The sequence below is a fragment of the Heptranchias perlo genome, chromosome 7 (assembly GCF_035084215.1).
Source record: "Heptranchias perlo isolate sHepPer1 chromosome 7, sHepPer1.hap1, whole genome shotgun sequence".
NCBI lineage: Eukaryota > Metazoa > Chordata > Chondrichthyes > Hexanchiformes > Hexanchidae > Heptranchias > Heptranchias perlo.
Window position 1 is genome coordinate 23703851 of NC_090331.1, and position 23673 is coordinate 23727523.

The 23673-nt window shown below is 40.0% G+C and overlaps 1 long non-coding RNA gene across 2 annotated transcripts in view; it reads right to left on the reverse strand.

The window, feature by feature from the left end:
• The window catches only part of LOC137323272 (uncharacterized), a 72511-nt gene extending 65630 nt beyond the window's left edge, over positions 1 to 6881 (reverse strand). The window contains exons 1-3 of one of the 2 annotated variants that reach the window (XR_010963328.1): positions 6543 to 6881; positions 6249 to 6294; positions 5303 to 5499 (exon numbers count right to left, since the gene is read on the reverse strand). This is a non-coding gene — a long non-coding RNA (uncharacterized lncRNA). Of the gene's footprint in view, positions 1 to 5302; positions 5500 to 6248; positions 6295 to 6542 lie in introns of those variants that run through there. The other variant, XR_010963327.1, reaches the window with a different exon arrangement.
• Positions 6882 to 23673: the final 16792 nt, after the last annotated feature.

Below are 23673 nucleotides of genomic sequence, written 5' to 3' on the forward strand. Positions count from 1 at the left end.
ATAAAGTTGATTCTCTAGCATATGGGGAGTCAGTGGTGATTGTTCAGGAAAAGGGTGTGAAGCTGAGCATTTAGTGCAGATGGGGCCATGGACTATGACAATCTGTGATGCAATGAAAACATAAAAAATTATAAAATGTACAAGAAAATAACCAAATATTCCTATATAGTAGCATTTCCTATGTTTGAAAAGCCTATTCTGTTGGAGACCTGTGCATGCATGAAAAGCTTGAGCCTTGAGTTCCAGAGGTTTCCAGATGCATCACTGTCAGCTGAAAAAATTAAACAGGATAGTAAGCCGTAGCTCCCAATATACATCAGTGTCCACAATGTCTACAGTTTTTTTTATGATTTATTGCAGGAAGCCATTCCTCTCCATTTGAAAATTGCTGAGAATGAAAACTCCAAAGAAAACCATGGAAAGTAACAAGTTTATTTTTTCATATAGAACATTGTAACAAAGTAAATAATGAACTCTTCAATGTTTGTTGAGGTAACCCTAAAGACAAATAGTGTATATTGTACATTAGCTGATCTCTTGCAAAGCCAATCAACAAGTACTGTAATGGGGCTGAGCATAGATGCAACTGAGGAGAAAACTAATGAGTTGGGAATGACTTAGAGTTGATCACTACATATTGTAATGCATTCTAAATGGTTTTGGCAGCTGCATTTTTTATTAGTGTTTATGTTCAGGTGTCAAACATGCCATTCATGTAAACATTCATATAATTTCTGGAAGGACTGTATCATTAATCAAGTTTGGAGGGAAGTTCTGAATAAAAGTCACAAATTTTAAATATTTATTTATTTTTGGTAACACTAAATTTTGTTACAGTGATATTTTATAAAGAAGAAGAGATATAAATTAGTTTTAATTTTTCTAAAGTTTTTTATATTTATTGGTGCTTGCTATAAAAACCTTCATCCTAAACAGGAGGTCAGTACAGGTAAATAATTGCTTTCCAATATGTGGTATATAAGTGAACAAATGTATTTATCTACCTGCAGTGGGTAAGGAAAATACTTTTCGTTAACCAGGAATCAATGAAAAAACATTTAACTCAAATGTCTCTAAATACAAACGTATTTCCAAATTTTTTGAGTGCAGATGTGGCCCCTCCCATATTTCCAGACCCAAGCACTCTTGCCATTGTATACCCTCTGACCTACCACAAATAACATTATAGAAAATTGTTAGTTTGTATTAATTAGTTCTGTTTTTTGTATCATTCACTGAACGTTAAGTCATTCGTAGTTACAAAAAGCCAAATAAGAAGTAATCTTTTCACCATTTTTTATTTATTCATATTAAAATTAATTGAAGAAATTCCCTTTTATCTTTTGATACCCCAACCATATTAAATGTCCGATGAATATTACACATGGACGGAAACTGGAGATTTTACACTTTAGCAAACAAAAGTTCAAAGTCCATTCATTGTCTCACATGAAACTGCTACAGGAGACCAGTGCACAGTAGATTTGCACATCTCTTCTACATTGCACCTTGCAGGAATAGAGGTGGGTTGACACTGTGCTTCAGAGTCGTACGTTATCGTAATGCATCCACAATTCTCCACACAGTGAGCTTTAATGTTTATCCAAGCAATTGGGAGGAAGGTTGGAAGAAGGAAAATGTGTTGAATGGATGAGATACTTCTCCACAGGAGGGGAAGAAAGTTGAAAGTTAGGTCTACCTGTACCGCTCCCACACATTGGCCAAGGCCGAGAAATAGTTTGATTTGAAAAAATCTTATAAACGCAATTCTGGGGAGGGAATAACTAAAATGTGAGTGATAAAAAAAACAAACACTTGTGGATACCATTTGGGAGCACTTGGGCCAATTCTAAACTAAATTCTAAACTTTGACCAAATTGGTGATAATGAGGCGGGAATGGCCTCAAAAGGGGGTAGACTTAAGGTAGACTTATCGCTCATTAATGCTGATGTTCCGGCCACCACCACTTTTAAAGGGGCCTCCCACTGGGCGGCCAATGCACCCACTTGTTTCAGATGGTAGGCCCTTTTACTATGTGAGTCTTGGTTCTATGGCATACAAAGAATCCCAATTGCCATTTTAGGACAGAAGCTGGGCGAAGCATGCACCGTGCATGCTTTACCCGGTTGTACTGGTGATACAGCTGAAGAGGAGCCTGAAAAGGTAAGGTTTAAATTATTTTTGAGGAGCCAAGTGGAGCAGGAGTTCTTCTCTAGACCCCACAAAAGTAATCTGGACTGCTGCCACCCTGGGCTTCCCCCACTCCCACTGTGATCACGACTCCCCCCCCACCCCACCTGCTGTCAGCTGGGCAAGCCCTAGGCCTAATGATATTTTACTGGCCAAATCAGGCGAGCTGCATCGGCATGCCCGTTTGGGGTGGGCAGCTCACTGTTTCTTTTTAAATGAGGTTCGGGCCCCGAAATGACCCCGGCCTACCAGGGAGCGACTGGCGCACTCTGTCAGTTGGCTACCCGACATTTAAAACCTAGCCTACTGTGTCAAAGTGTTTGTTGTAAAAGTGAACAATTTTGTGTTGAGCCAACTGATGTATCTTAAATCATAAAGGCAATAGATAAGGCTATGGACCTCACTTCTGTCATCAATCTTTTCCAGAGTCCATAAGCCCCATGCAGTCTTACTGCTCTTGTAATGCAATATAGCTATGGGAATGGACAATATTCACAAATTAAAGAGACTATTTGCATTAATGTGGCTATCACATTATTAAAATGACTTTTTTAAGCATTGGCGGCTGCTGTAGTGTTACTTCACCCACCCCTGAAACAAAAATTATAAAATATTTTCCCCAGCACGTTCAAATACAACAATAAGTTGAGAATGTTTCTGTGATTCTGAATGTTTGTCGAATTCTATGCTAGAATATTCAGCATTTGAAAACTACATATTTTGATTTTTACAGCTGTTTTGCACCATCCAAAAAAAGGAGAAGGTGGAAATGATTTCCTATATGAAAATGGTTAATATCAAATTTCATTTGGGAGAAGTAGTCTGATTTCTTTTTAACGTAAATGACTAGAATCTGGACTTTATTTTTCTCTGTTCATAATATAATTCCTAATTTTCAGCATTTTTTTATTTTTCTGGCTAGGAACATCAATTCATTGAATAATTGCGGTGGTCCCTCTAAATGCATTATTTAGGATTTTTTTAAAAACTAGCTCAGAACACCTGCTTTCCATCAATTTTTCATATTAACTGTGGTAATAGCCAATTTTCACTGGTTCAGAAAAAAAATGTTGGTCAAAAAAATGTCTTCCCCCCCCACCAACTCCCCAAATGAAATTGCAGACATTTATTGATGCTCTGCGCAGCCTTCTTGAAACAGTTAGATTAAAGTGACAGTCCCATACTAGTCACATAGCTCACTAGTGCATTAAGAAATTCACATTCTGTCATCAGAAAAACCCTGACTAAAGCTGAATTTGTGTGAAAGAGGACACAACCCCAGTGACCCTGAGCTAGCAGAGAGGTCTCTGGTGATCACTGAAGGAAAAGCAGTGAAATAGTAAAGCACGTAAGCTGCCAATGAGTGAGAGAAGCCATCTCAAGAGGGTATCATTCATTTCTCTCATGCTCCTCAATGGTTGTCAATGGTTGCACCTCTCTGAACCTGAACTGCCTCTTGCCTGCCTGTGTTTCCATCTAGTTTTAAAGGCAGGTAAAAGGCAAAATACAAGAAAAGCATAAAAAGGTGAATAATCTCTTTTAGCTTTTAAACCTTAGAATATAGAAGTACAAATTGAACAACAAATCAGAAACATATAAAATGTATTTTAGTTCATTTTGAAAATTGTGTATAATGATAATATACATTTCTTTCATGCTACTACACACTATTATGCTTTGAAAATTAACCATCATTCGTGTAGATGTCATTTGAAAGTGGATATATGTTTTTTGAATGCTGAAAGGGCATTAAGGTGTTAAGTATTTATTAATAAGAGAACACACAGTATAATAATTATCATATCAATCTTCTTCGCTGCATTCATGCATTTGATACTTGTTTGACAGGTCCACGATCATACATTGGAACTATTTTTCATTCAGAACTGTGACTGTTAATGACAGTGGAGGATGTGGAGGATTTCTTCAACATTGTAGGAAAATAGGCCTACTATATCCTCGAAAATGTGTCTAATATAATATTCCCTTAAAAAAATTTTAAAAGCCCAAGGAAAATATCAGTGTAGAAAAATTAACACAAACTCATCAAATACTGTTTGATTTAATAGTCAATGGAAAATATTAATAAAAATAATTGACTCTGTGTGTTTTTAATTATTATTGTTGTTGATGCACATGCCCCTGTCAATCAATTTTATATGCTATTGTTTGTGTTCAGACCTCCATGGGGTGATGCATATATTTTGTTGAATGGCTTAGCCAGCTTTACTTTGGAGAACTGGAGAACAGTTCTAGCAGCACCATAGCTATGATATAAGACATGTGTAAATCCATAGTTCATTTATTATTATATCTGTATTACTCATGTTTTGGAAATAATTACAAGACCAATGCTAACAGCATTACTTCCTGTGCTGCCCAGCTATCTCTTGCTTTTTTATTGGTTGTATCATTTTTAGCTTTCCTGAATTTTATAGCTTTTTTTTATCAGCACCTTGCATCTGTAGCATTGTCCTATTGCTAGGAAAGTGTTCAACTGGGCCTCAAATCCTTGATTAATACAAAAACAACAAGGCAGTTTTTTGTGACTAAGCCAATTCTATTTGAAAATACATTTTATTAAGACTCAGCGAACTGTGTTGCGTGTCCACATTTTTTCCTCTTTATTGATGCCTGATTTAGTGGTGAGCCAGAAAGTACAATCCATGTGAACTTAGCTGGTTTGACCTGGCCAAGCCAGGCTTTTATTGGTTCAGTTTAAATTGGTCTCAGGTTTCTCGATTAATTGGCAGATTTCTCTGTTCTTCAAGGAATCTGAGCCAGAATGGAGTAAATAATTTGATCTAAGCCCAATTTTTCATTTGCATTTGATACAGCAATTGCCACGCTTCTGATTTGGCTCATTTGGTGGGAGTCAGCCTTTCCTTCCTGAACCGCACATCCGGACCAAGGCCAGTTTCTCCATTCCCAACATCAATTGTTTTCAGGATCCATGAATTTGCACAAAGTTCTGTCTGATTTTCTCTTTTTGACAGCATTTAATGAATACCTAGTGGCAAAGCATTGTGCAGCTCTTCAAAATTTACATTTCGGTAGTGCAATTTATTGCTTTGTATTTTATGGGGCCTTTTCCCCAATGTTTTTCCTTCTTCTCCTGTTGGTTCTTTCTTGATTAAGGCTCCCAAGAGTGCTTGCATTGCTCTGGTACTTTACCCAAGTGGCTTTTCTTCATTTGTAATCCTAGGAAGCCAGCAGTATTTGACTGTGAAGAGCATCATAACGGAGCTCAATCTTCTCTCCCAATGTCCATACATAACCATTTCCAACTGGGGTTACTGGATTGCAATCTGTAATGGGATTCTAGGTTGATTTTACCTCCTTCAAAGCCCAGGGGCACTGAGGTCAATTATAACACTCCAACTATTGACCTGACAGAGATAAGCTAACTTAGCACAAACCAGGACCTTCAGGTCTATATGTCTGCTGCATTGACTTATGGCTTTGCCCACTAGACCATCGAGGATCTTTATATGTAGTATATTTAAAGATTTGTGTATGTATGGTTTTCAGTAACTCACATTCACTTCCTGTAACATTTTTCCTGTCACAACTATTTCCATCATGCTTTTTTCTATCATGCTGTTTCTGTCACACTTTTTTATCATGCTTTTCTGTTGTGCTAATATATTCCTGTAATTGAGTCCTCCACAATTGGTCTCCAAGGTAGGTGGTGCTGTTGCCCACGTATCTTTGAGACCTTCAAGTTGGTGCTTTGGGCACCTGCCTAAGGCTTAGAAGTTTTCAGGTGAGTTTTAAAACTTAATTAAATAAAACTGTAATATCTTAAATACCACACCACTGCCTTCCCACCAATGCCACACCCACCATTCCACTGCCAGTGTCCCCATATCCCAGAATCTCTTCCCCACACTTCCTACACCCATGATTTCTACAGTTTTGCCGTACCTTTATTTGTCACTCCTACCAGACTCTGGTATCTCCCTTCCCACTGCTCCGATAACCCAAGAACCACTCTCCAAATACTAAAAACCTACACAGCTCCCCAGTACTGCTGCAAGCTGTTCCTGAAACCTACCTGGAATCTAGAGCATCTTCCCTACTGCCTCAGTCTGTACCTTGGCCTTTAAAAAATAAGATAAAATTAACAATATGGTTAAACAAATATTTAACAGTAATCAAGGCCATTAATTTACAGTTTCCACTGAGTTACAGTTTCCACACAAACATTCACAATTGTGGAATCTCGAGCCTGAACATATCACTAACACTCCTGCAATACCCCAATAAAACAAATTTTGATTTATTCAATACTCTAAATCAATGGCTTGATAATATATTGTACGTTACAAAGCATAAAACAAAAACTCACCATGAGCAACGTCACGTGAGGTCCACTAGTATACATATGTATACAAACACATCATATTTTTGTGTCCGAGTCCTTCCATGTAGTTTGCAGCTAATCCTCCACTCTGACATCTACATCTTCTTCCACCGTCAAACATCAGTATTGTCTTGTAGTTACATCTGATCTTGCCAAATCAAATATACATTGTAAACATTGGCCTGGCATTGCTTCAGCCAAGCCAAACAAATGCATTGGGATTAAGAATGTTCTTCTTTTCACCCCAGTCCTCTTTGGTTGCGGGATTAACTCAAACAGTAACATACTTTGCCAATAGTCCAGATATCTATATTATAATATGTGCCGTGGATAGCCACACTGAAGTCATCTTAAGACAAGGATATATGAAAGAGCCTGGATGTTTGGTCTACAAAGCTAGAGATGCAGACATCAAAGCCTATAATGAAAACATAAAGATCAACAATTCAGGTATCAGTACAGCACTGATAATGCACGGAACATTTTCTGCTTTTGTCACTGGTGTTGCAAGATACCAGCTATATCGCTATGTTATTTTAGACATAAGTAACTGAAGACACAGCCACAAAGTTAATGCGTTTTTTGTCATCCCTGCGTACTGTAGAATGATATCACATGCCCGAGTGCTCTCTCCCTGTAGTGTTTTCTTTTTGAATTATTTTAAAATATGATTGATGTCGTTCTTGTTACTTCAGATTGTCAATGCTGATCAGGTTAGTTTGACCGTCAGGGTGGAGTCATGCATCCCGTCAAATTGAAAAGGTGCTTGAATGTTCGAAGGAACTGAAAAGCGTTGCCAGATTGTGTTGTGATGATTTAAACTGACTTTTAAACATGCGCACAAACTTTATTTTTAAAGCAGCATTCAGCACAAAACCAGATGAAAATTTGTAATTTGTCACAATAGAATCAGTTCAAAGTACAAAAAGTGTGAGACTCCTCTGTGTAAACAGTAGCTAGACACTGTGGAATCTGTCATTACTAGTTTACCTCAGAGAGCTGAGACTACACTTGTTTTTCGTACATGTTTTTCCCACAAATAGAGCTGCTGGAGAATTCCATCCATCAATAAACATGAGTTTGGATCATTATTCTATTCTACTTCATGCAAAAAGTGTTTCAATTTACTGACTGCAAGCACAATAAACAATTTGCGTTATCTCTACTAACAAAACTGAACACTTTGTTGTGATATAATTACGTGCGGTCACTGTTTTTTTTGAAAAATAAACCTATGACCAAATCCATTTGCTCAACAGGAAATGATCCAAGGGAATTATTTTGTTCTCATGCTAGGTTTTAGCTGTTGGTCTGATAAGGACCAGGTGTGTCTCAGAGAACAAGATGTGTTTAGTCTGCGACGAAACCAAACACTGCTTTTGAAACTGAACCAGAGATAGACTATAAAATTCTAAAAGCCGCTATCTTTCCTCTTTTGATGAGATGCATTTGCATTTCTGACATGCCTATTAACTCCTTCATTACCTGAGTCAATGCAGTATCACATGCCATTCACCACCGCAGGAAATACCAGATGGGACTTGGATCCCAGGCAAGTAGCCTGCCTACCTGGATGGCTTGGCTGATTGGGGGTCTTCACAGTAGTTCATTGGCATTTCATTTTCTCAGGTCACATGTTTTAAAATCCTCAATACATATTTTAAAAATCAAATCTATGAAAAATAATGACATTATAGTCCAGTCTTCAGCATGGATCCATTTAGTACTACGTTGGTTGAAATGTAATTAAGAAGATAGCTGCATTACCCCCTTACATTATCATCACTTTGTTTCGCTACAATTCTTTGGGATGCCTTGACTTTCTTGGTGTTTTTTCTGCGCTCTCCTTCATATGTTATCTCTAGCAGTAATAAATATGACTGGGACTTCAAATAGAAATCACGCCAAAGTTTCAAACTGTACTTTTAAAAAATAAATGGTAGGCTATTAATAAATCAAAACCAATTTAAAAAGTTTGCTTGTCTTATTTATCTCTTGAAATCTCACCCATATTAGCATCCATTGAATGTTACACAGGGACAAAGATTAATGGTAAATGTGCACCTTGGCAGTGAAATGATTTCTGAGAAAACTTAACTTTGTGAAAGGTTTTTTTGTCCCTTAATCATTCAATACTCAGACATTTCCAATTGGTTGAACCACTTTCAAACAACAATCAGTTGCCAGAGGCAGTAACCTCTTTCTTGGTCTGTGTACTATAGTTCTTAACTGTCGAAATTGAGATCTTATCAACAAACTTCCTAGTCAGGCTTTATAAGGAAAAGTGCAGTAAAAATTTGTATTAATGCTAAATATTGCAGTGTACATTATGTGTAAATGACAGTGAAATGTGATCTAGTTTGTAAACTTTGGGTTATTCAGTCTGCATTGCACAAGTCTTATCAGTATATAGGTTGCTCCACTGTGTTAATGAGGCCCAGAAATAAACACAAAAGGTCCAACTTATCAATTAGATTTTATCATCATCATCGACCTTCGTCGACCATCATCAGAGATCCTGTGACTATCCTCCGCACCATTTTAAGGCAGGGACATGAACCCCGGTGCTATGGTTGTTCTTTCATTGACTTGTGTACTGCAGCTACGTCACGGCTTGCAGGGTGTGGAGGCCGTTGGCTAATTCAAAGATTAACTCATCTCCCTTTTGATGGCATTTTCTCCGTCAAGGGTCCCACTGACCCTCATCCAGGGTCTCATCTGCCTGAAGCTGTTGACACTTTCTGGAGGTGACCAGGTTAATTAACCGTCACTTGGCACTCAACCTTGACCAGTCACAGGTAGTACTGTCTACTGTCATTACGGTAGCAGGTTTTAATGCCTGATTTATATTTACTCCCCCCTTATTATAAAATTCTTGGTTATAATATCATCTCTGTATTTGGACCTGGGTCCCTAACATTCCGATGTTATGCTTTATTACAATCTGATGTTATGCTTTATTTCCTACATTACAACAGTGACAACACTTCAGAAATACTTCATTTGCTGTAAAGCGCTTTGGGATGTCCTGAGGTCATGAAATGTGCTATATAAATGCAAGTCTTTCTTTTACTTTCAAGTCTTTCTTTTATGTCATGTTATAAGCTGGTTACTGTAGATCACATCTCAGTTAAGTACATATGATGGCTTTGCTTCAGAGGACTATGTTATAATCAGGCTGGAGTTGCGTATTTATTTTTTTATGTAACATTTTGACAAACTGTAACATTCGATACCACAGAACCCGATGAAAATGAATAAATGCTGCACAAAACATGCATCTGCTTAATGTACAATCACATAAAATTTGAGACTTTTCCAATCTTTTAGGGCTCATGAGTATGACAATGAAATGATACCACACTATTTAAATGGAGTTTATTGTCCTCTGGCAGAGCACTGGTTAATGGGTTTATATAAAATTTCTTTGTGTGCTATTTTAATGCACCCGTTAACCTGTTTCTTTTGAAACAGCACACAGAAGGATTTTACGCAAACACATTAATCAGTGCGTGACCAGAGGAGATTAAACCCCCTTGATGTGTACAAGAAGTCTGGGATATGATAAAGATAATGCTGTTTATGTTCGATTTTTTTAATAGATTTTAAATATAGCTGGCCAGGATAATCAAAAACAAACCTGCTTATCCCTTCATTGACACAAACATGCAGGATATAAAGTTCAAAAGATCACCTCTTGTGCCTTGTTTTGACTGGAAGAGTGAGAAGTTAACTGTCCAACAAATGCACTGGAGTGTCAGGTAGAACAGGAGACCAGTTCAGATTCAAAATCATATTGTTTACCCCAGCTTAATTGAAATTCATTAGCTTCGAAGCCAGTTTAAACCTTCTCTCATACAATGATTTAACAGTATGCTTTTCTGTAACTCCCTTAATATAACAGTGAGCTGACTGCAGCTCTACATCCCTGCCAACCTCAGGCAAACTAACAAAAAAAATCCTGGAATAAATGTCCAATTATGTTAAATTTAAAGCTGTACTTTGCAATACGAAAAATTGCCATGTAATTGGTTCTAGAACATAGGAAATAAAATCTCTGCCATTGTAAGTGAAAGTCGTCTGTGGCTACTGTGGGGCATTGAGAAATTGCTAATTTCAGGTATTCTAGTTGGGAGAGGGTTAAAGTGGCATCAGAAGGCTGGCCAGCAATGGAATAAATTAACTTGCTCTGTTTATGCTGTGAGCTTAAATTCAAAACAGCTGTAAACTCTGGAACAAATCTGAATTTACAGCTGAAGTGTAAACAGGGCTTAAGATACCTTAAACGTACATATTAGTTTTCAGTACTATCTTCTGAATTTTGCTTGATACAGTACATCTGATATCTGTATGCCGTTCCGTGAATGAAGTGTGTATTTCTGTGTGCGTGTAAGACAGATGCAATTAAATGTGATGCTCTAGCTAAAGTATTAAAAGTGATCAATTAAACAGCATATTAAAGCTAACTTTTAAATTGCCTTTTGACCTTCTGGAATGCTTATACCCAGCTCTGAACAAATGACACCTTTAATAACCCACATTTCTCTTTGCACTGCTCGCTTTAATTTTTTTGTACAGTCAATAAAATGCCAAATCTGCATGTCGTTCGGAAATGTGTATAAAACAGCTGCAACGCAAAAAGAATTTTAACAAAGTGATAAAATAATTCTCATCAGTTGATAGACTAAACAAAAGGAGCCAACTGATTGGCTGAGACAGTAGGGCATTAATGAATGATAGAAGCCCACATTCCTCAAATGACCATTCTGTGTGATGGTAGTAATGAATGTTCCAGCATCTTTTATAGAACAGCTTGAGCTGATTAAAACGCTTTATTTCATGCTTAGATGGCATCTTTTTTGCCTTATTCTAGCATAAAACATGCCGCAATGATCATTATTACCATAGTAATGAACAGAAACAAAACAACAGTTAGAGGTAGCTAAACAGCAGCCAGAAAGTCGCACTATACCGAATGGCTCTGCAGACCCCTCACTGATCAACGAAAGGGGATAAACCAGGGTAGCACCTGGTCTAGTGCGCAGAGCTTTTTTTTGGCCCAATAAAGCAGGGATGGTGTCAGGCTTCGAAAAGATGCTGCTGCCAACCTCGGGAGTAGTTAGGAATGAGTTAAGGATACAGGGTGGAAATGGCTGCTGCAGTGACTACATGATGACATTCTAGTCAGCCTGGGATTTACCAAGGTAAACAGAACAAGGATTAACTGGTCAATGCGTTGGATAATTTACAGAAACCAAACGAGAAGTTCCTCAGCATAATCCAGATAACATAATAGCTCCTGCTCTGTTTACAGTAGAGTTAGTGAGTTTATTATCTGGAGTGCTTCATTATATACAAAAAGATCCCAATGATGGTTCTCTAGTCAAAATAAACAGGCATAAAGTGCTCTGCACATACTGTTTTTGGTGAGTGTTTGTGCTATTTATTTAATAATTGACTGTAAACTGAGTCATAAAGTACAGAGAAAAAAAACAGCTCACTAAGGGATTTTTGAAAGATTGATAAATATTAGGGAATCTCAATTAAGCTTTACAAGAAATGCAGATATTAAAAATTTGGTCAAGAATCTAATTAGCTCTAGGTAATTAAACAGTCTCGCACAGGGTCATTAATCTTCCCTTGGACCTTTGATGTTTTTGCATACTGTCTTCTAGTCATTAATAAAATTCATGCTCGTTCCCTTTGTGGTGTTTTTATCATTACACTCTTCTGTAGAGCACAGTGCAAGTGTCATTGTGTCACAAGAGCCCCTCATCTGCTAATTCGTTCTTTGCTTATTCATTTTAACCCTATCAATACTAAAAAGAACTATAGTGTGGGCAGGGATGTGGAGACAGGAGCTGTAGTTTCAATGATCTTCTTAAATGACTGTACAGTTCACATCACTAATCTTATCTAGTACAGTTCCTCTGCCTCAAATACTTTAGGTCCCATGGTATTATTCTGTCTCCTTGTAATTTAACAGGACTCAAATTACTACTCAGTTTTTATAACCCCTCGTAGAATCCATAAGTTGGCATGCGCGGTTTTTCACAGTGTTGTGCTGGAATGAAAGCTTGGGAATTTTTTTATTTGTCAAAGACCGTTTAGTTGCACACAGATAGAATTTCTGGAGAATGTTTTGAAGAAGCATTTGCTCGTGGTGGGGGTGGGAGGGGGGTTGGAGTTTTGTTAGGGAATCATTCAACGTTGTCGACATTTTCTTCAAAAGTACAGAAAACATTTCTAGACGAAAAGGATCCAACTCTGTGTATCTTGACAATGAGCAGAAAATGTTGACAGAAAACGAGATGCGTACAAGCCAACATATTTAAGTGAACTGTATCATTCAAGAGGGGAGGGAATAAAGCAGGAAAAAGAGTACTGTACAGACTCTTGTAAAAATCTTAAAAATGTTTAATGACTTCCCTGCCTGACAGGGGCTGTTAAAAAAAATCATGCTGTCCATCAAACTGTTTTGAATCCACACAAGCAAGTTTCTCTTATAATATATCGTTCAATTTTTTTCTTTTTATCTTGTACTTTGTCTTCCCCTAATGAAGTTTATGCTTCCAAAAATATTAGTTCCGAATATAATCATTTCATTTTTCTACATATAATCTTTATGGCCCTTTTAAGAGTTACATGTTTACTGGATAGCTTTAAAATAAACTTTTCCAGTTTTTTTTTACTGTACAGAAACTGTTCTTGGGGGAAAAAAAAAGTTCAAATGTATAAATCTTTTGAGGTTCATGCCACCTCATAGTTTCCTGGTAAATTCGTAAGGTCATACATGGAGCAGATGGGCATGGGAGAAATGCACAATTCTGGAAACATTATATCATTTCCTGTTCTGTTTCCTGTCAAGCACACCGGCCAAAAATTGCTATTAATGGGCAATTTCCACAGGGCAAAGGAGAACAGCAGTGGGAGTGACTTGCAGCAGTTTGCTTTGTGAGCGTGCTTTCATCAAATGGACTGAAGAGGGCAGAACATGCACTATGTAAACGGCAGTCAACTGAACCCACTCCCTTCTCCACTAATATTAACCGTGCTTTTTAAGTGTTCAACCTATTTGTTATGAAGACCTGAACATTTATTAGGAATTTATTTTCAACAGGAGCTTGCATTAAATTAATTGCATGGCACTTTTCTGATATTATACATATTAACCCTTTGTCCTCCCTCGAGAGATTTTGGGGTTTTTCTCCCACGGAAAAGCGATTTGCCTCAGAAGAACCATCTTTTCCTTTTACTGTTGGAAGTATAGAGTTATGCAAATACATAATGTAATCAGCAAGTAGCTGGACTAATGACATCCAACTCAGAAATGTTGTATTTTATTGTTTTGAGAGTGGCTATAGGGTGTCGTGCCAATCCACCCACCTGTGGTCAAAGGCTAAAACCTGATTAGGATATTTGGCTATGTTATGACAGTTTCTGCCACGTCTACTGAGTGTTTCACCATGTGGGGAAAAAACATACTGTCTGCATTCAGGTGGGTGTTTGCCTGCTATTGGACTGCTTACAGTAACTTTAGAGGAGACCTTGGGTCTACCCTGCCTACCCTGGCCAAATAGTAACTCGCTCATATTGGTAAAGGATTAAGGAAGAACAGAAATGTTCAAAACGAGGGAGCAAAGGCATAGATTTCTTAAAAGAATTACCATCATTCTGGAGTAAAACCTTACATAAACTCTGCTAGTATGAATCTCCTTTAACAGTGTAAGGTTTTCTATTGAAATTCCAATGTAACAGTAGTCTCCCAATACAATAAAAATCATTTTTTAATGAAATGTCATTATTGCAAACATGAGTTCATTATAAGAGGGTTCCACTGAATTGGATTTTGGTATAAAAATCAAATACTGAAATACATGGAACAGATGTACAGGAAATGGTGCAGAACTTTGTGTGTGTAATCTTGGCTGTAAGCATGGTTTAGTACAAAACCAGGTTATAAACCTGCTGTATCTCTTTTTAATGGGTCACACAGGACAATTAAAGAACCATTAACATGTAATTCTTTCCTTCTCCCCACCCAACAAGCACCAGGCACATTATCAGACAAGTAGTTATTCCACCTTAAAGAAAAATCCTTTTTTCTGCTGTACAGTGCTAGCTATTATTTTGGAAATATGATTGCTCACCATCTGTTCTTTGTCAGATAATTACAAATATTAATTTTTTGGAAGTAAATTTTCAGCATTAAGAAAACCTCTCAAACTTAGTAGAAAACTGCGATGTCATATATGTCATAGACAGGGCCTTTTATTATGTGAAGGAAAATGAATATCAGATAAAATGTGGATGATGTAGCTTTAAGTAAAATCGGTGTAATAAATCTCTCCAGTTCGACTACAGTGACAGAAACATCTCTCTCAATATTACTTAGCTAATGAAAGAATAGATCCTTTGAGAAGTTCCTGGGAGGCTCATTTCCCTGAGTACAGATAGTAAAAGTTAGCTGATGAATGGCTACAACTGCTTAATATGTTTCTACTTATAACTTCCGTGCAGCAAGGCGTATCCAGGAGACCATTGGAAGAAACTATCCTCAGAAGGCCCAAGTGTCCTTGTAGGTTGTCAGAGTCAATGAGCCACGTTTATTTTAAACCTCTTTTAAAATGAAAATTTATTTTGATGAGTAACACATTTTTGATTAACAGCATACTTTTTACTAATTTACTTTCTAAAACAGGCCAATAAAGCACTCATTTAAAAAGTAATTAAAAGCATGTTATCATTAGCAGTTTAGCCTGAATAAAATTGGCATTAAGACCATAAGGAATGAAAGAAAGTTAGCATCCTATCGTAGTCTATCCTCCACGGTGAATAATAAAACCTTCAGAGTGAGGTCTTCCAATTGAATTTGATCAGTGATATCGTCCAGGTCTGCAGGGGCTAGGCTGTCCCTCTGCTTCCCCTCAGCACTCCTGGCTGCCAGCATGTGATGCCAATTTGTTCTTCCTGTAAGAAGAGAGGCCGAGATTTGGAACTAATATTAAGCCTTGACACTGGGTTTAATTTACAAACAAATGAAGCTGAAAGTCTTCAGGGAAAACACCAAGAACTTTAGAAGGATGTGCAGATAGGGTTAGATAAAGTAGGGTGAGAGGAGGCTCGTGTGGAGCATAAACACCGGCATAGACCTGTTGGGCCGAATGGCCTGTTTCTGTGCTATATATTCTTTGTAACACCAAAGCTGCTTCAGGTAAATTCCCTTTATTTGGATGGGTGCTCATTACATGTATCATTTTTAGCAATTTCAGGAGGGAGGGGGACAAGTATCATAGTTTCATAGTAGGTACAGCACAGGGGGAGGCCATTCGGCCCATCGTGCCTGTGCCGACTCTTTGAAAGAGCTATCCAATTTGTCCCATTCCCCTGCTCTTTCCCCATAGCCCTGTAAATCTTTTCCCTTCAAGTATTTATCCAATTCCCTTTTGAAAATTATTACATCCACCACCCTTTCAGGCAGTTTCAAAAATCATTGAATTCTGACCCCTATAATATGTTTCATTCTAAAAAGATTAGGAGGTATTTATGCAGATTTGACTCAGATTGAGCATATTGCAGAGGAGATTTACTAGAATGGTACCAGGGATGAAAGACTTCAGTTACGTGGAGAGACTAGAGAATTTGGGTTGTTCTCCTTAGAGCAGAGAAGGTGAAGGAGAGTTTTGATGAAGGTGTTCAAAATCATGAAGGGTTTTGGTAGAGTAAATAAGGAGAAACTGTTTCCAGTGGCAGAAGGGTCAGTAACCAGAGGACACAGATTTAAGGTAATTGGCAAAAGAATCAGAGGCGACATGAGGAAACATTTTTTACGCAGTGAGTTGTTATGATCTGAAATGAGTTGCCTGAAAGGGTGGTGGAAGCAGATTCAATAATAGCTTTCTAAAGGGAATTAGATAAATACTTGAAGTGGAAAAAATTGCAGGCTATGAGGAAAGAGCAGGGGAGTGGGACTAATTGGATAGCTCTTTCAAAGACCCGGCACAGGCACAATGGGCCGAATGGCCTCCTTCTGTGCTATATCATTCAATGATTCTATGATAACAATACGGGAAAACGATGCAGATTTACTGTGAACTTAGTGGTGAACCAAGAACTTAGACTGTGCGTGGCGTGGGACAATGGCATCGCGAGTCCCCTGCGGGCTAACAACATAAACTCAGTGTCAGCTAAAGGAAAGCGCTCCTTCACTACACTAGATAGCTCTCTTCTGCACACTACCAATCGCATGCCTGGTGAACTCAGGGCCATTACACTCAGTCCTGAACTCAGGACACTCTTGTGATGTGCTAAAGCCTGGATTTGCAACTGGAAGCATTCATTCCACTTGTAACTGTTAATAACTGTCAAACTGTTATCTGGATGTAAAACCACCGGATTTGAGCATTATGGATACTAAAGTAGAGCCACATCCTAAGTCCACATAATGTTCAAATCCTGTATCTTTCAGAACAGCAGCCTTAAAGGTCATCCATTGAACATTGTGTAAATATATTAATTGTGTGTCACTTAGCTCACAAATAAGAGTTTGTTATTATAAGCACTGAGTTCATCATCAGTTTCAATAAATTTATATTATATGAATAGAGCAGGGACTGCGATTATCTGGGTATTGGAATTATGACCCAGTTCTGCTGACTCAGGCAAACTTTGGCGGGAGACAATAAGCAGCATGTCACTTCCCATGTGCATTGGTGTTTATTTCATGTGTCTGATGGTATTTGATTCACTTGCACCACATCCTCATTACAAGTCTCTCATAGGCCTCTCACAGACACAAGTGCTTTGGAAAGTAGCTCTGTAAATTCAGGCTTTGGCTCTCCTGCTGTTAAAACCACCCTATTTATAGTAGTGCAGGGCAGTTTTAGCAGTATGGGGGGCGGTCCGGGGCGGAGTGAGGGCGGAGGAGATGGAGAGTCAATAAACAATCTGGTGTGGCCAACAAACTCCTGCTCCCCTTGTTCAGGTAATGCAGCAGTTGCCCCAGCAACAGAGAAATTGTTGCACGAAATATAAAAGTTAAATATTTTTAAGAACAACCGCAGGCAGGCAACCATTTTCCTTTCAATATTCTTTTTCCTTCTGTCTTTGTGCCTCTCCGAATAGATTACATAACTTCTGGTGGGAGCGAACACTGCGGGTCATGGTGCTTAGTTGCATCAACTGTTGGGACAGGCTCGATGGAACAGCCAATCTTTTCCTGTCCATTATTTTGTCTGTATTGATGTAAGAAAGGTGAACCATGTATGCTCATACACTACTTTTCTTTCTTCATATTTCATGATAGGATTTTGTGTGAACCATATTAGCTAAAAAACATGTGAATGTGTTTGACAGGAATCCCTCTGATTACAATAAGGATCAGGCACAGACCCAAAACTTAATAGTAATTATTTTAATTTAATCGATCCCAAGATGATGTGAAAATACTTTTGAGTGCAAAATAGCCAGTAAATAATATAATAGTCTAGTTTCTCTACTCTGTGGGTCATGGTAGCTTTATTTTGGTGACAGTTTTGAAAATTAGGTAGGCCAAAAAAAGGGATATCATGTCCTCTACAGACCAAGTTCTGGACACACTGGGGTAGATTTTAAACTTTGGAGCAGCCGACCAATAGGGTTGCCAACTCTGGTTGGCCATATTCCTGGTGGTTTCATCACATGATATCCCACCTCCCACTGCCCCGCCCAGTCATGGGCCGTTTTCTCCCATCTCCAATATTTTTATAGCTAATAAACAAAGAAAATGAAAAAAAGCACACCTTTTTTTAAAAAAATGTCCCTATGATATTTCTCCCGGGTTGCTTGTAGCAGTGTCCAGGAGATTAATCTTTAATTCCTTGACAATCCTGGAGGGTTGGCAACCCTGCCGACCAGCTGAGTTCTGGCAGTAAAGAGGCATTTTGAGGCCTGGGCCTCATTTAAATAGATCCCTGAGCTGCAGGCGCCAAATGGGGTTACCAATGCAGTTTGCTGGATTTGGACTGGCATGATATCGAGCAGCCCATAGGCTGCCTGGGCAGTAGCGACGTATGCCTAGATGGGTGTCGTGATTGCAGGGGGTGGTGGGATGTGGGAAGCCCAGGGTGGCAGCAGCATAGATTATCTTTGTGGGGCCCAAAGTAGCACTCCTGCTCCTCTTGGCAACAGAAAAGTAATTTAAAACTTAGCTTTTTGTGGTCTCTTCAGCAGTACCACCAGTAAAACTGGTCAGAGTGTGCACAGTGCATGCTGCAACCATTAATGTCCTAAAATAGCAATCGGTGTCCTATGCACGTCATAGGACACCAATTTACATATTAAAAAGGGACCTACTACCTGGAATAAAGTGGGTACATTGGCCACCTAGCCGCATGCCCCTGTAATAATGGTGGCGGCCGGAATGTCAACGTTTACCGGGCGGTAAGTTTACCACCCCATTTTGAGACTGTTGCCGTCCCGTTAATGCCAATTTTGACAAGTTAAAATCAGTCCTACGAGTGCAATGGTTGCTTGCTTTGAAGTACAGTGGAAGCAATTTTCTTTAACATTTTGGCACAAACAGTGTGGTATGTTTTGTTTGTATGAGATAAAAAGTCTGCCAAAACAAACCATGTTAAAAATATATGCTTTGTAATTTATAAATAAGAGTTTGGTTTTGGGGAAAGAATCCAAAAGCTATATTTTTTAGATCTTTCTTTTATAATGCTAATTGGGAAGGTTCATTCCTACTGATGTGCTTTGTAATATTAATGACTACCAATGACTCCACATTTGCTTATGTGGTCTTATTACATATAACACTACATAGGGATGAGGCACTTCACATGACACTACCTGTCAATATTCTCATAAAAAAGAAACAAGTCCCCTTATGTCCCCACCTCAATGAATTTCAAGCTTGACAGGATGCTGAGCTCTTCTTCCGTCGCCTTCGCCTCCGCGCCCACTTCTTTGGCCAGGAGTCTGCTCCCCGCACAGTGGACCCTTTCTCCCGTCTTCAGAATTCTCGTTCCACCTGGACCTCTCCCTCTGGCCTCTTACCTTCTCTTGATCTTTTCATTGGGAACTGCCGGCGTGATATCGGCCGTCTCAATTTCTCTACTCCCCTCACTCACTCTAACCTCTGAACTCGCAGCACTCTGTTCTCTCAGGTCCAACCCTGACATTGTCATTAAACCTGCTGACAAGGGCGGCTCTGTTGTTGTGTGGCGAACAGACCTCGACCTTGCGGAGGCTGAATGCCAACTCTCTGACACCTTCTCCTACCTCCCGCTGGACCATGACCCCACTGCCGAACATCATACCATAGTTTCCCAGACCGTCACTGACCTCATCTCCTCTGGAGATCTTCCCTCCGCAGCCTCCAACCTCATAGTCCCCCAACCCCGCTTCTACCTCCTTCCCAAGATTCACAAACAGGGCTGCCCTGGGAGACCCATCGTTTCAGCCTGTTCTTGCCCCACGGAATTTATTTCCTCCTATCTTGACTGTTTTTTCTCCCCTTGTCCAGTCTCTTCCAATCTACATCCGCGACTCTTCTGACGCCACTTTAACAGTTTACAGTTTCCCGACCTTAAGCCTCCTTTTCACATGGATGTCCAGTCCCTCTACATCTCCATCCCCCACCAGGACGGCCTGCCAGCCCTTCGCTTCTTCCTTGAATGGAGGCCCAACCTGTCCCCATCCACCTCCACCCTCCTCCACCTGGCTGAACTTGTTCTTACGTTGAACAACTTCTCCTTTGATTCCACTCACTTCCTCCAAATAAAAGGTGTCACTATGGGAATCTGTATGCGTCCCAGCTGTGCCAAGCCTTTTCGTGGGATAGATGGAACATTCCTTGTTCTAGTCCTACTCAGGTCCGCTCCCTCATCTCTTTTTCCGGTACATTGATGACTGTATCGGTGCCGTTTCCTGCTCTCGCCCCAAACTGGAAAATTTGATCAACTTTGCTTCCAATTTCCACCCTTCCTTCGCCTTCACGTGATCTATCACCAACTCTTCCCTTCCCTTCCTCGACTTCTCTATCTCTATTTCTGGGGATAGACTGTCAACTGTGGGAGAACCTTCACCACACGGACTGTAGCGGTTCAAGAAGGCAGCTCACCACCACCTTCTCAAGGGCAATTAGGGATGGGCAATAAATGCTGGCCTTGCCAGCGATGCTCACATCCCATGAACAAATTTTTAAAAAAGCAATATCTAGTATAAGCCCACCGACTCCCACAGCTACCTTGATTGCACTTTCTCCCACCCCGCTTCCTGTAAGAACTCTATTCCCTTCTCCCAATTTCTCCGTCTTCGTTACATCTGTTCTGATGATGCCACCTTCCGCACCAGTGCTTCTGATATGTCTTCCTTTTTCCTTAACCGAGGATTTCCCTCCATTATAGTTGACAGGGCCCTCGACCGTGTCCGTCCTATTTCCCGCACTTCTGCCCTCACCCCTTCCCTTCCCTCCCAGAACCATGATAGGGTCCCCCTTGTCCTCATCTTCCACCCCACCAGCCTCCACATTCAACGTATCATCCTCCGCCATTTCTGCCACCTCCAGCGAGATCCCACCACCAAACACATCTTCCCCTCCCCTCTCAGCATTCTGAAGGGACCGCTCCCTCCGCGACACCCTAGTCCACTCTTCAATCATCCCCAACACCCGCTCTCCTCCCCACGGCACCTTCCCGTGCGAGCGCAAATGTAACACCTGCCCCTTCACCTCTTCCCTTCCCACCATCCAGGACCCCAAACACTCCTTCCAGGCGAAACAGGGATTTACTTGTACTTCTTTTAATTTAGTATACTGTATCCGCTGTACACAATGCAGTCTCCTCTACATTGGGGAAACCAAACGCAGACTGGGTGATCGCTTTGCTGAACACCACTGCTCTGTCCACAAGTGTGACACTGACCTGCTGGTCGCTTGCCATTTTAATTCCCCTTCCCACTCTCACTCTGACCTGTCTGTCCTCGGCCTCTTACACTGTCCCAGTGAAGCTCAACATAAGCTCAAGGAACAGTACCTCATCTTTTGTTTAGATACTTTACAACTTTCCGGACTCAACATTGATTTCAATAACTTCAGATCACAACCATTTTTTCGGTCAGCTAGTGCTGGTAATGGTTCTGCTGCTGCCATTTACAGAAATTCCTGATCAATCTTTTGTTTCTTAACCTGTCCCATTACCACATTCCTTGCCTTGCACCATCATCCCTTTTGTCATTTAATCACTCGTGCCATCTACTCTATCACCTTCCCTTTTGTTCTTTCCTCCCCACCCCTCCCTCCCCCCTTTTCCCTGGCTCTGTACTTGCTCAAAAACTTTAACTTTTTATCATCTTCCAGTTCTGACGAAAGGTCTTCGACCTGAAACGTTAACTCTGTTTCTTTCTCCAGAGATGCTGCCTGACTTGCTGAGCTTCTCCAGCATTTTCTGTGTTATTTCAGATTTCCAGCATCCGCAGTATTTTGCTTTTGAACAAGTGCTGGTGGGTCTTACCTTCCTCTGTTGAAGTCCCGAACAGAGAGGTTTATTAGGCGTTTATAGCAGGTTGGAGTGCTATGATGCACTTGGAGAAATTCAGTCAGCTTTAGTAGTTCTTACCTTTCTAGGTTTATCTTTTGACAGTTAACAAAAATGTGAAAAAAATAATAATCTTGGAAGATTTGTGTCAAATACTGTACTGGAAAACTGGAGGAGGTTTTGAAGTATTGGAAATGCCAGTAAAATACTGACAGATCTAGGCAATGTACAGCCTGAGCTAAAATAAATATTTGGAAATGTTTTTGCCAACATTTTTTCATTATTGAGAAACTGAGGTGAAGGGCCAAGGCCCACGGTGCAGGACACCATCAAAGTTGAAAAGAATAAGAGAGAAGACATGGTAAATCAAGAAGTAATATGAAGCTTGGGTTTCAGAAATGGATAAATTGTAGGAGGATAGAAAGACTGAGGAATGTAAGGAATTGGATAGTTTGAAGGTCCCAGAAAAGAATATTTTAGCAGAGGATATGGTGTATTTAATCTTGATTTCAAAACAATTCTAATATCAAAATATATTGCTGCAATTTATTTTTAGACATTCATATTGCACCATGACAAAATGAAATGAAGGCCTTGGCTAAGATGTGATGATTAGCTATATGGGGAAAATGGAAAAGATACGTCTTTCTTTCACATCAGGGAGTTTTCTGTACACTAAGGATGCTCTCAGGTTTTACATTTTTTTTTAATGTTGTTGAAGAAAAATTACTTCAGAATGTTCCTGTCTACATAGGAACAGGAGTAGGCCATTCAGCCCCTCAAGCCTGTTCCTCCATCTTAACCTGCTCTTCTCAGCAGGTGAGAGGGGCACTTGCTAGAATGCAGCGGGAAAAAATGTGCAGGACAACGGGGAAAGTGCGGGGGAATGGGACTAACTGGATTGCTCTTACAAAGAGCAGGCATGGGCTCGATGGGCTGAATGGCCTCCTTCTGTGCTGTAACCATTCAATGAGTCTATGATTCTTTAAATATGCAGATTGGGCTCTGATGATGTAATTGGGGCCAGAGTGCAATTTTAACTGGAGGCCTGCGCGGGAAAGCCGAGAAAATGGCTTCCCAGATAGGCCAACCTGGCGATCTGAGGAACTGGGGCCAGAAAAGGCCAAAAAAGATAAGCGTATTTTTCTCTTTAGTTTCTTTGTGGGCCAGGGGGAGCAGGAGTGCTTGGGCCTCCTCTGCCCCGGGCTTCCTTCCCCCTCTGCTGACCGCGAGGCCCTCCCGACCCCCTTACCTGCGTGCTGGGAACCATTCCTTCTGGTCACTCAGAGGTGGCCTCCTGCCATCCGACATCCCGCTCCAGCCAGCTTCCCTTTCCCACTGTTTTGGGTGGGAGACTGACGGGGCCTATGTAGTTAGATGTTGAAATTTCCCAGACCTCATACTGCAGAGGGCCGGGCAGTTTGCCGTTCACCTCAGATCCCTGGCCGGGAGTTAACATCGGGGCTAATGATTTTTCTGCTGGTCTTGTATTACAAAATTTATGAGACGATTAAAATTCAGTGACACTTCATCTTAAGATAAGATGATTAATGGAATTACTCAAAAAGGATGCACAACCTCAAACTGTTGCATTC